The sequence below is a fragment of the Heterodontus francisci genome, chromosome 41 (genome assembly GCF_036365525.1).
Source record: "Heterodontus francisci isolate sHetFra1 chromosome 41, sHetFra1.hap1, whole genome shotgun sequence".
Classification (NCBI taxonomy): domain Eukaryota; kingdom Metazoa; phylum Chordata; class Chondrichthyes; order Heterodontiformes; family Heterodontidae; genus Heterodontus; species Heterodontus francisci.
In genome coordinates this window covers 37,447,671-37,460,632 of record NC_090411.1, presented here as the reverse complement: position 1 = coordinate 37,460,632, position 12,962 = coordinate 37,447,671, and the positions used below count along the sequence as shown (strand labels likewise).

General features: G+C 53.1%; 1 long non-coding RNA gene across 1 annotated transcript in view; it reads right to left on the bottom strand.

Moving 5' to 3' along the window:
* LOC137353506 (uncharacterized) overlaps positions 1-12,962 on the bottom strand; it is a 691,250-nt gene that overhangs the window by 49,571 nt on the left and 628,717 nt on the right. The gene's annotated exons all lie outside the window — the stretch shown is intronic.

Sequence of the window (12,962 nt, the reverse complement as noted above, 5' to 3'; positions counted from 1 at the left end):
AGTATTTGGCAGAAGGATTAGAGGAGGAAAAGCGACTGGCTGCTAGCATTAAAAGAAATCTCAAAGTTTTCTGTAGGCATATAAATAGTAAAAGAGTGGTAAAAGGAGGAGTAGGGCCAATTAGGGACCAGAAAGGGGATTTACATAAGGAGGCAGAGGGCATGGCTGAGGTATTAAATGAATATTTTGCAAGTCTTTGCCTGGATTGCATCTCCTTCCTTGGTAATGTTGAAAGAGAAGGTAAGTCAGACTCTAGAGGGGTTTAAAATTGATAAAGAGTAAGTATTAGATCGGCTGTCTGTACTTAAAGTGGATAAAGCACCAGGGCCGGATGAGATGCATCCAAGGATACTGAGGGAAGTGAGGGTAGAAATTGCAGAGACAGTAGCATAATTTTTCAGTCTTACACGCGGGGGTGGTGCCAGAGGATTGGAGAATTACCAACATTACACCCTTTTCAAAAAAGGGTGTAAAGATAAATCCAGCAACTACAGGCCAGTCAGTTTAACTTCAGTGGTGGGGAAACTTGTAGAAAAAATAATTTGGGACAAAATCAATAGTCACGTGGATAAATGCGAGTTAATTAAGGAAAGCCAGCATGGATTTCCTATGGGAAAATCGTGTTTAACTAACTTGCTGGAGTTTTTTGAGGAGGTAACAGAGAGGGTTGATGAGGGCAATGCTGTTGATGTGGTGTACATGGACTTTCAAAAGGCATTTGATACAGTGTAACACAACAGACTTGTGAGCAAACCTGGATGCGAAATTGGTTGAGTGACAGGAAACAAAGAGTACTGGTTAATGGATATTTTCCGGGCTGGAGGAAGGTTTGTAGTGGAGTTCCCCAGGGATCAGTGTTGGGACCCTTGCTTTTCCTGATATATATTAACGACCTAGAACTTGGTGTACAGGGCACAATTTCAAAGTTTTCAAATGATACGAAACTTGAAAGGATTGTGAACTGTGAGGAGGATGGTGTAGAACTTCAAAAGGGCATAGACAGATTGGTGGAATGGGCAGACAGGTGGCAGATGCAGTTCAATGCAGAGAAATGTGAAGTGATTCATTTTGGTAAGAAGAACATGGAGAGACAATATAGAATAAAGGGTACAATTCTACAACCTGTCCTGCCACCTTCAATGACTTCTGCACATATAAATCTATGTCCCTCTGCTTCTGCACCCCCTTTAGAATCGTACCCTTTATTCTATATTGGTTAATAAAGTATACAGTATCCTGGGCTTTATTAATAGGGACTTAGAGAACAAGAGCAAGGAAGTTAAGTTCAACTTGTGTAAGACACTAGTCCAGCCTCAGCTGGAGTATTGCATCCAGTTCTGGGCTCTGCACTTGAGGAAAGATGTGAGGGCATCGGAGAGAGAACAGAAAAGATTCACGAGAATGGTTCCAGCGATGAGGAATTTCAGTTATGAAGATAGATTGGAGAAGTTAGGACTGTTTTCCTTGAAGAGAAGGCTGAGGTGATTTAATAGAAGTATTCAAAATCATGAGGGGTCTGGACAGAGTAAATGGAGAGAAACTGTTCCCACTCGTAAGAGGATCAAGAACGAGAGGGCACAGATTTAAAGTATTTGGTAAGAAAAGCAAAAGTGACATGAAGAAAAACTTTTTCACTCAGTGAGTGGTTAAGGTCTGGAATGTGCTGTCTGAGAATGTGATGGAGGCAGGTTCAATTGAAGCATTCAAAAGGGAATTAGACAGTTATTTTTATTAAGAGATACAGCACTCAAACAGGCCCTCCGGCCCACCGAGTCTGTGCCGACCATCAACCACCCATTTATACTAATCCTACACTAATTCCATATTCCTACCACATCCCCACCTGTCCGTATATTTCCCTAACACCTGCATATACTAGGGGCAATTTATAATGGCCAATTTACCTATCAACCTGCAGGTCTTTGGCATGTGAGAGGAAACTGGAGCACCCGGAGGAAACCCACGCAGACACAGGGAGAACTTTCAAACCCCACACAGGCAGTACCCAGAATTGAACCTGGGTCGCTGGAGCTGTGAGGCTGCGGTGCTAACCACTGCGCCACTATGGAAAGGAAGAATGTACAGGGTTATGGGGAGAAGACGGGGGAATGGAACTGAGGGAGTTGCTCTTTGAGAGCCAGTGCAAACATGATGGGCTAAATGGCTTCCTTCTGCGCTCTAACAATTCTGTGATTTTTGCAGTAATTTTGCCCCCAGAGTGTGGTGGGGATCTGGAACTCTGCCTGAAAGGGTGGTAGAAGCAGAAATCTTCATTGCATTTAAAACACTTGGATTGCACTTGAGGTGCTGTGACCTACAGGGCTGTGGGCTGACAGCTTGAAATTTGGATTAGGCTGGATAGTTCTTTTTCAGGTGGGCTGAATGTCCCCTTTCTGTGCAATAAATTGTCCTATGGATGGAGAGCAGCTGCCTAAATCCTCAGATGAGGGGATTGAGGCTGCCAATCTCTTGTGGAATAGAATGGCACAGGTTAGAGACAGAGTAAAGTACACTGTCCTCATCAAACACTCCCAGGACAGGTACAGTACGGGGGTTAGATACAGAGTAAAGCTCCCTCTACGCTGTCCTCATCAAACACTCCCAGGACAGGTCCAGCACAGGGTTGGCTGTTGCTTGATTGGAGGTGCTGATTGCAGCAATGAGCCTCAGCTAACAGTGCTGGTGGCAGTTGGAGGTTACAGAGGTGGAGAGAGGAGCTACAACCAAGCAGAGGGATAGCTTGAACAACATTCACCTTTACAGTGAAGAGACTTTATTTTGGAAACAAGGTTTTGTTTGGAGGTAGGTGCTGAACATCAGAAGTTTAGTTTGCTTTGCTTTGGACTGCTGGGGGAGGAACAAGTGGCTAGAACAAGAAGGGGTGGGGGCTGACAATTCTGTAAGGATCTGTGCTGCTGTAATAAGCACACAGGGAAGCATCCTCCCCCACCCTCAATTGCCCAGCCTGGGTCAGCTAAAGCTGCCCAGTTAAAGAGACAGAAGGGGATAGCTTGTGCCTGGGCAGCTTCAGCTGACCCAGGTGACAACGCCTCTTCCAACCAGAAGACCAAAAGACCAAGAGTGCTGGCAAAGACTGTTTTAAGTGTACTACTACTTCTTTGGCCTCCTTGTCTCGCGAGACAATGGGTAAGCGCCTAGAGGTGGTCAGTGGTTTGTGAAGCAGTGCCTATAAAAGCCAATTTTAGAGTGACAGACTCTTCCACAGGCGCTGCAGATAAAATTGGTTGTCGGGGCTGTTACACAGTTGGCTCTCTCCTTGTGCTCTGTCTTTTTACCTGCCAACAGCTAAGTCTCTTTGACTCTCCACTCTTTAGCCCCGCCTTTATGGCTGCCCGCCATCTGGCGATCACTGGCAACTGACTCCCACAACTTGTGATCAATGTCACAGGACTTCATGTCGTGTTTGCAGACGCCTTTAAAACGGAGACATGGACGGCCGGTGGGTCTGATACCAGTGACGAGCTCGCTGTACAATGTGTCCTTGGGGATCCTTCCATCTTCCATGCGGCTCACGTGGCCAAGCCATCTCAAGCACCGCTGGCTCAGTAGGGTGTATATGCTGGGGATGTTGGCCGCCTCGAGTACTTCTGCATTGGAGATACAGTCCTGCCACCTGATGCCAAGGATTCTACAGAGGCAGTGAAGATGGAATGAATTGAGATGTCGTTCTTGGCTATTTTATGTGTACCTCCTCTGGAAAGCAAGTCATCCCTGACAGCCTGTCTTTCCCTCTTCTCTTTGCCCTCAGCCTCTCCCCTAACCTGTTTTTTTCCCAGTAACTCTTGTGAACCTTTTGTTTTGTTCGATTTGCAAGCCTGCAATGCGGGATGGGTTTAGCACTTGGACCCATGGCAAGTCCTTCATCACCGGTGGCAGGGCCCTCTACTACCTATGCAGCTGCAGCCTCAGTGGTTGCCCATGTGGTCCCATCACCTTTTAAATTAATAACATCCAGCCATGGGGTGAAGAGCTGTGCCCACCGCAACATGACCATTGAGGCCTCTGGAAAGGCAATGGCCGTGGTTGTCAGCCTCTTGGCCATTGTTGCAGCCTCGAAGGTGTAGGGGAAGGTTGTGTTCTTCCTGAAGACCAAGCGGCAGTGTCCTTGGCCCCGAGTAAGGGGCTCACTGTGGTGGGGGGGGGAACTTCCTGCTGGTGGATTCTTTGGGTGCCACTGCGCAGCAGATCATGCTATCAAATGTCCCACCCTTCATTCCCAGTGAGCTCCTCCTCCCCCATCTGCACCATCTGGGGGAGGTAGGGTCGGGGATCACCCCAGTCCCGCTAGGTCTTTGGGAGAACAGCCTCCGGCATATGTACTCCTTCCACCACCAGGTCTTTATGCAGCTGGCACGGGAGGAGGACTTGGAGGGCCACTTCAATGTGGAGTTCCGGGGGTGGCCTACTGCGTCTTCTGGATCTTGGATTGCGCGCAGTGCCATGCCTGCAAGGGGGTGGGGTATGTTCGTAAGAACTGCCCCAACCTCCCAGCCGCCAACTCCACCTCAGCGGCCCAGGGTAGCGGCGCTGTACCTCCCCCTGCTTCCGACAACTGCAATAACCACCTGCCCTGCGGCTGAGAATGGGCCCAAGGAATCTAGGCATGAGGATGCGGGGGCATAAGCAGAAGCCTGTATTGAGATGGAGGTCTCTGAGCCTCTGCGCCCCTCCCAGAATAAGAGGAGGAGGCGCCCCTCCTCTGAAGAGGGTCAGGAGTTGCGGGGTCCATCTCCTGGAGCGGGTCCTCAGGCTTTCCCCACCACTAACTAACACCATCAGGGTCATAAGCCCTAAGCAGCAGCCCTCTGTCCCTCAGGTTGGAGTGGGGAAAGTCCTTGTAAATTTGGCAACTCCGAATGAGGAGGGAGAGGGCTCGCCTGTGGACCCCACGGGAGAAGCCTCTCCTTTGGCCGAAGGGTCAGGTGTCCTGGGTGGGGGCGAGACCTGTGAGGGTCAAGCTCCCAGCAGCCTGAAACTGCCGCCCAGAATGTACCCAACCCTGAGGCCAATTTGCATAATTCCCCATCTGCTGGGACCATGGGTGTTGGCAAGGCGGGAGATGGCCTCCTCTCTCCACCTCCGGTCTCGGCTCAGGCTGGATTTCTGGAGTCGGGAACTTCCATCTCCCCTGGGCTGTTCACTGGCCTGGGGATGAATTGGAGGGGGGGGTCCTGAACTGCTGGTGCCCATAGTCTCCAGTTTCACAGAAGAACCAGTGGGGACACCTCCGCCATCGATCCTGGGGGGGTGAGATCGCGACAGAGGCGGGACCAACTGGCGCGGCCGGAACCTCCACCGCATAGTGTGTGGTGGGTGTATTGGCCGCTGGCAGTGATGACCCAGAGGAGGATGGGGACTTGGCGTGGGTCACGGAGGACAACCTTGAATCCATCATCAGTGAGGCCGTGGACTCCCTCGTGCCTCTCATCCCCACAGTGGAACTCCGGCACTTCCTCGCGGCATGCAGGAGTTTATTTATTTATTTAATTTAGAGATACAGCACTGAAACAGGCCCTTCGGCCCACCGAGTCTGTGCCGACCATCAACTACCCATTTATACTAATCCTACACTAATCCCATATTCCTACCACATCCCCATCTTCCCTATATTTCCCTACCACCTACCTACACTAGGGGCAATTTAGAATGGCCAATTTACCTATCAACCTGCAAGTCTTTGGCTGTGTGTGTAAACCGGAGCACCCGGAGAAAACCCAGGCGGTCACAGGGAGGACTTGCAAACTCAGCACAGGCAATACCCAGAACCGAACCCGGGTCGCTGGAGCTGTGAGGCTGCGGTGCTAACCACTGCGCCACTGTGCCGCAAGTTGCTGCAATAAAGTTCAGCTGGCCGGCCCTCGGACGGTGGTCGAGTCTGGCGCTAATCATCCAGTCCGTCTGTGCTGCCCTCGAGAAGGTGGGGAAGGATGTGGGCGTGAAGCTGGCGTCGGTTTAAAGCGTTCCTCAATGGGTTGCTGGGGGAGTGGAAGGCGAGGTGCACGTCCACTCCCTCCTCACAGTGAGGTGATGGAATCAAAGTACTTTTGACATGAAGATAACCATAGCCAGCCTCAACATCAACGGCAGCAGGGGATCTCTCTGCAGAATTCACAATCTCTCAGTCCTCAGGGAAGGGAGATACGCGGTGAGCTTTCTGCAGGAAAACCACACCATTCCGGGAGACACAGCCACCTGGCTCCTGGAGTGGCAGGGTGGGGTCTACATGAGTCACCTCACCCCTATTTCTTGTGGGGTGACTATTTTGTTGGCCCCGACTTTTCAGCCAGAGATCTTTGGGGGGGGGAGGTGTCAAGGAGCTTGTGCCGGGCCACTTGCTCCACCTCGTTGTCCGCCTGGGTAGCGTGTTGCCTCCATTTTGTAAACGTGTATGCACCCAGACCCGGTGCGTTGCAAGCGCGCTTCTTTAAAGAAGTGACTGCTCTCTTGAGCTCCATCGATAGCAGCGAGTGCATCATCCTCGGGGGGGATTTTACATTTCAGATCTCTGGCTGAAAAGTCGGGGCCAACAAAAATAGCCACCCCACTAGAAATAGGGGTGAGGTGACTCATTATCCTCGAGGTGAGGGATTGCTCCGGTCCCCAGTGCAGCCAAGCATTGGTGGAGAAGTTGAGGGAACAGATCAGCTCCCTCGACTCGGTGGATGTCAGGCGGAATCTCTACCCTGATTCCAGCGCCTTCACCTGGAGGTCTGGAGGAGGAGGGTCCGAAATCGACCGCCTCTACATTTCGCGGGCATATATCTACTGTATCTCGGCAGCCTACATGAGGCTGGTACCATTTTCGGACCACCACCTGCTGTGGGCGGAGTTCACTCCGCTCCGCACGTGGGCGTGGTCCGCGTACTGGCACTTTAACAACTGGCTGCTGGAGGATGAGCGATTCTAGGACTCGTTGCGTCAATTCTGGGCCAACTGGAAAAGGAAGCAGGGGGGCTTCCCCTCCTTGAGGCTGTGGTGGGATGTGGGCAAGACTCACATCCGTGTCTTCTGTCTGGAGTACACGAAGGGGTTGACCAAGAGGCGAGAAGCCAAGATCGGGCACCTAGAGCGGGAGGTGCGCGACTTGGAGTCCCGCCTCGGTCATGCCGTCGCGGACCCGGCCCTGTGCCAGGTGTACAAAGAGAAGGGTGCTCTGAGGGACCTGCAACTCATAGCGTCCCGAGGCACGTGCGTGAGGTCGCGGATCCAGATCCTGGATGTTTTGGACCGTGCCTCACCCTTCTTCTACTTGCTGGAAAAATGGCGGGGGGTCCATAGTCCAGCGAAGACGTACGCAGATCGAGGAGGGCGGCCAATCGCTGGTGTGTGTCAGCACCCAGGCTGCGACTCTCTGCCTTCAGACCCTGCAGAGTTACCTGTACGTCGAGCGTCTTCCCAGATGGTGTGCGCTGGCGACGTATTTTTTCTGCCAGTGTCACTGCCTTCAAGACGACACGCAGCTCCTGGAGGAAACCGTTAGCTGCGCCTCTCTGAGGGAGTTGCCTGTCTTTTACCGGGATCTATTCCGAGTCTGAAACATGGTCGCCTCCAGTCAGGTCGCTCCCCCGCCAGTGGAGAGCGCCTCGGCTGTCTGAACGGCCGACTCCGGGGACGGACTGGTGCGCGGAGGAGTAGCCGAAACCCCCGGAACGCCCCTCACTGCGGGTGGCAAGGGGGCTCGGGAGTGCGGAACGCTCCCGGCCGAGCTGACCCCTGCTCGGCCGGAACTGCTCTTTGGACCCAGGCCCCGAAACCCTCCTTGGGAGCCGGTCTCGCACAACCCGAGCCGCCTCTCCGAAATGCCCTCCGTGCCATTCCAATCAGCGCAGAGGGGTTTCCTGTACGGGCTGCTCCTGCACACTCTCCACTTCCTCGCCCTTGTCAGCCGGACGGACACAGCCTGGCAGTCCGTGTTGCCATCTGGCGGCAAGGGGAAACCCTGGTGAAGGCCTCACTACATGGGAGTCCTCCCCTTTAAATAGGGGACCTGGGGTGGAGGGTGTTGCACAGGGCAGTCCCGTGCAATAGACTTTTAAGTAGGTTCACGAACTCCCAGGCCGCCTGTACTTTCTGCGGCCTGGATGAGTCCGTGTTCCATGTGTATACGGAGTGTGTGAGGTTGCAGCCCCTGTTTGCACACTTAAAGGGGCTGCTCCTCATGTTTTGGCTGCACTTCAGACCCACGCTCCTGATCTTTGGGCACCCGGTGCGGAGGGGCGTGGGCCAGGAGGAGGATCTCCTCGTCTGGACCTGGCCAAGGTGGCAATCCACATGTCCAGGCTGCGGGACGTCAGGGGGTCCGTCCTCCCCGATTGCCTGCCCCTCTTCCGTGGTTACGTTCACACCTGGGTGTCCCTGGAGAAGGAGCATGCGGTGTCCGCCGGTACGCTTGAGGCCTTCCGCGACCAGTGGGCACCGCAGGGACTGGAGTGCATCGTTGATGCAGAAAATTGCATTTTGAGTTTTGTTTTATTTCTTTGTTTTTAATAAAGTTATTTTTAAAAAAGGGGGTTAGATACAGAGTAAAGCTCCCTCTACACTCAAACAAAAACAAGAAATGCTGGAATCACTGAGCAGGTCTGGCAGCATCTGTGGAAAGAGAAGCAGAGTTAACGTTTCGGGTCAGTGACCCTTCTTCGGAACTGACAAATATAAGAAAAGTCACAGATTATAAGCAAGTGAGATGGGGGTGGGGCAAGAGATAACAAAGGAGAAGGTGTAGATTGGACCAGGCCACATAGCTGACCAAAAGGTCACGGAGCAAAGGCAAACAATATGTTAATGGTGTGTTGAAAGACAAAGCATTAGTACAGATTAGGTGTGAATACACAGATTTCCAGCATCCGCAGTATTTTGCTTTTATCCCTCTACACTCAGTTTGGTCTGATTGCAGTCACACAAAAAAAATAAACGGGATTGGTTGGAGAATTTGGAGCACTTCCTGTGTGCAATCAGGTGAAACAGCTGCACCTGTGCAGGTTGGTGGGCGCTTCAACTGGAGAAGAGAGTGCAGAGAGTTGAAATTTACAAGTGTGGAACTGATTCCATCCATTGGAGAGAAACAGGACCTATGAGTCATTTTGGAGAGGTGGGTGTTGGAGCACCGGAGAACTCTTTTCTGTCTGGACTGTTGCGGGAGGGAGGAGACGCTGGAAGATCTGGGATAGGGCTGCCAGGTTTTATAGGGAACCCCTATATTTGCTCTTGTGCTTTTCCTCAATCCTGCACAAAGGAGGCTCCCTCCCCACCCCACGGCTGGAGCCACCTGGGTGAAGAAAGTCTTTGTAACAACAGCAAGGGGAAAGAAATGGGTGGCTCCAACCGACCAGGGCAAAGAACTTTTTCCCCTCCTCCCCTCCCCTCCACTACCGACGGGGGAACACCCTGACTGAAGGCAAACATATTCCAGACTCTGAATAGATCCCGAAAAAAGACAGGCTACTCCCTCAGAGAGGCGCAGCTAATGTTTGCTGCTGGGAGCTGCGTGTTGTCTTGAAGGTTGTGCCCCTGGAGAAAAAATACATAGCCAGCACACACCATCTGGGACGATGGTTGACATACAGATATCTCTACAGGGTCCAGAGGCGGACAGTCACAGCCTGGGTGCAGGTGCACAGCAGCAACTGGCCGCCCTCCGCAAATCGGGAGACACAGGACCGCGGCTGAGACCCAGTGTTTCCTCTTGCCCCAGAAGAAATCGATGAGTTTCTTCTGGATCTTGGTGGCGATTGCAGGGGTTGGGGCCAAAGTGACCAACTGGTACCACAGCATCGAGGCCATAAATTGGTTTATGACCAGCGCTCGGCCCCTGTAGGAAAGCACTCGGAGCAGTCCTGTCCAGCGCCCCAGCCGAGTTGTGACTTTCGCCTCCAACTCCTGCCAGTTTGCCGGCCAGGCTTCCTCAGTGGGGCTAAGGTGGACTCCCAGATAGAGGAGGTGTGTGGTGCTCCATGCAAAAGATGTTAGCTCCTCCAGCAGGGAGTCCACCCGCCACTGACCCACCAGGAGACCGGAACATTTCTCCCAATTGATCCTTGCAGAGGATGCGGCAGAAAAGATCTGCTGGCAGTCGTGCATCCTCCACAAGTCAACGGGATCTGTGACCTTGAGGAGTACGTTATCGGCATAAGCTGAGAGGACGACCCGCATGGCCGGCTCATGCAGAGCCAAACCTGCCAACCTCCTGCGAAGCAGACACAGGAATGGCTCCACGCAGATGGTGTATAATTGGCCGTACATGGGGCATCCCTAATGTACTCCTCTCCCAAAGCGAAGGGGTGCCGTTAAAGACCTGCTTCAACCATTTTGTGGCAGCGTACAAATTGCAGCTCGAGTCCGAAAGTGCGCAGAGTCCCGAAAAGATATTCCTGATTCAACCTATCAATCGCTTTTTCCGGATCGAGGGAGAGAAAGGCAACTGACAGACCAGTCCTCTGGGAAATAAAAACAAGAAATGCTGGAAATACTCAGCAGGTCTGGCAGCATCTGTGGAGAGAGAAGCAGAGTTAACGTTTCAGGTCAGTGACCCTTCATCAGAACTGACAAATATTAGAAATGTAAAAGGTTATAAGCAAGTAAAGTGGGGGTGGGGCAAGAGATAACAAAGGAGAAGGTGTAGATAGGACAAGGTCACAGAATAGCTGACCAGAAGGTCATGGAGCAAAGATGTGTTAATGGTGTGTTGAAAGACAAAGCATTAATACAGATAGGGTGTTAACGGACTGAAAATTGAACAGCAGCAAGTACAAACATGAAAAAAAACAGTGGGTAAGCAAACTGAACAAACTAAGATGAAATAAAACACACAAGAAAAAAGAAAAAATAACTAAAAATAAAAGTAAAATGGGGGGCCCGTCATGCTCTGAAATTATTGAACTCAACGTTCAGTCCGGCAGGCTGTAGTCCTCTGGGAAAGATGGATAAGGTTTCGGACCAGGTGGATGTTGCCCTGGATGGACTGGTCCGGGACCGTGTAGGACTGGTCGGGGTGGATCATGTGGGCCAGCACGGAGCCCAGGCAGGTAGACATAGCCCGGGCAAAGATCTTATAATCCGTGCTGAGGAGGGAGACTGGACACCAGTTTGTAAGCAGGCGGAGATCGCCCCTCTTTGGCAGCAGGACGATGACCTCCCTGCACCACGAGAGGGGCATCTCCCTGGTCGGCAAGCTTTCCCCCAGGACGTCCCAGAATGCCCTGAGGAACTCCACGATCAGCCCGTCCAGCCCTGGGGATTTACCCCTCAAGAGCTGGTGGAGGGCGCCGGTCAGCTCCGCCAACATGAGCGGAGCCTCCAATCCTTCGAATGCCTCTGGGCTGACTCAGGTCCTCCCACAAAACTCTGCACGCGTCCTCGCGGGACGGATCCGGAGAGAACAACGTAGTGGGTACGGACCAGGAGGCCCATTCCCTCTGGATCTGCGATGGAGGATCCGTCGTCGGTCAGCAGCTCGATGAGCTGCTTACGGACACTCCGCCATTTTTCTAGCGAGTAGAAGGGTGAGGAACGGTCCAAATCTTCCAGGATTTGGATCGCGACCACACGTATGTGCCACAGGACCCCAAGAGCTGCAGGTCCCTCAGTGCGCCCTTCTTCTCTTTATACGCCTGCCACAGGGCCGGGTCCGCGACGGCATGACCGAGGCGGGACTCCAAGTCGAGCACCTCCCTCTCTAGGTGCCCGATCTTGGCTTCCCACCATTTGGTCGACCCCTTTGCGTACTCCTGACAGAAGACACGGATGTGAGTCTTGCCCACATCCCACCATAGCTTCAAGGAGGGGAAGCCCCCCTGCTTCCTTCTCCAGTCGGCCCAGAATCTACAGAACGAGTCCCGGAATCGCTCGTCCTCCAGCAGCCGGTTGTTAAAGTGCCAGTCCACGGACCCCGCCCGCGTGCAGAGTGGAGTGATCTCTGCCCACATCAGGCGGTGATCCCTGCACGGCACCAGCCGCATGGAGGCTGCCGAGATGCGGGAGGCGGTCGATTTGGGATCCCCCCCTCCTCCACGTGAAGGCGCTGGAGTTGGCAAGGAGATTCACCAAAGACGTTCACCAAGTTGCGGGAGCTGATCAGTCCCCTCAACTTCTCCACCGACGCTTGGCCGCGCTGGGGACCAGAGTGATTCCCCCACCTCGAAGGTACAGTTAAAATCCCTCCCGAAGATAATGCACTCGCCGCTATCGATGGAGCTCAGAAGAGCGGACACTTCTTCAAAGAAGCATGTTGCAAGTGGAGCAGCACGCTACCCAGGCGAACGGCGAGGTGGAGCAAGTGGCCTGGCACAAGCTCCTTGACCCCCAAGATCTCTGGCTGAAAAGTCGGGGCCAACAAGATAGCCACCCCACTAGAAATAGGGGTGAGGTGACTCATGTAGACCCCACCCTGCCACTCCAGGAGCCCGGTGGCTGCGTCTCCCGGAATGGTGTGGGTTTCCTGCAGAAAGCTCACCGCATATCTCCCTTGCCTGAGGACTGAGAGATTGTGAAATCTGTGGTGAGACCCCCTGCTGCCACTGAGGTTGAGGCTGGCTATGGTTATCTTCAAGTCACCTCGCCTTCCACTCCTCCAGCAATTCATTGAGGAACGCGTTAAAAGCGGCGCCTCTCAACCAGTTTCACGCCCACGCCCCACCCCGCTTTCTTGAGGTTAGCACGGACAGACTGGATGATCGGCGCCAGATTTGACCAACGGCTGAGGGCCAGCTGAACTTTATTGCGGCAACCCCTGCATGCCGCAAGGAAATCCCGGAGTTCAGCCGTGGGGATGAGAAGAGACTCAGTGGAAGGCACGAGGGACTCCACCACCTCACTGGCAATGGAATCAAGATTGTCCTCCGTGCCCCACACCGAATCCCCGTCCTCCTCTAGGTCATCACTGCCAGCGGCTGACACACCCACCGCACACTGTGGGGCGGGCGTCCCGGCACGCCAGCTGGTCCCGC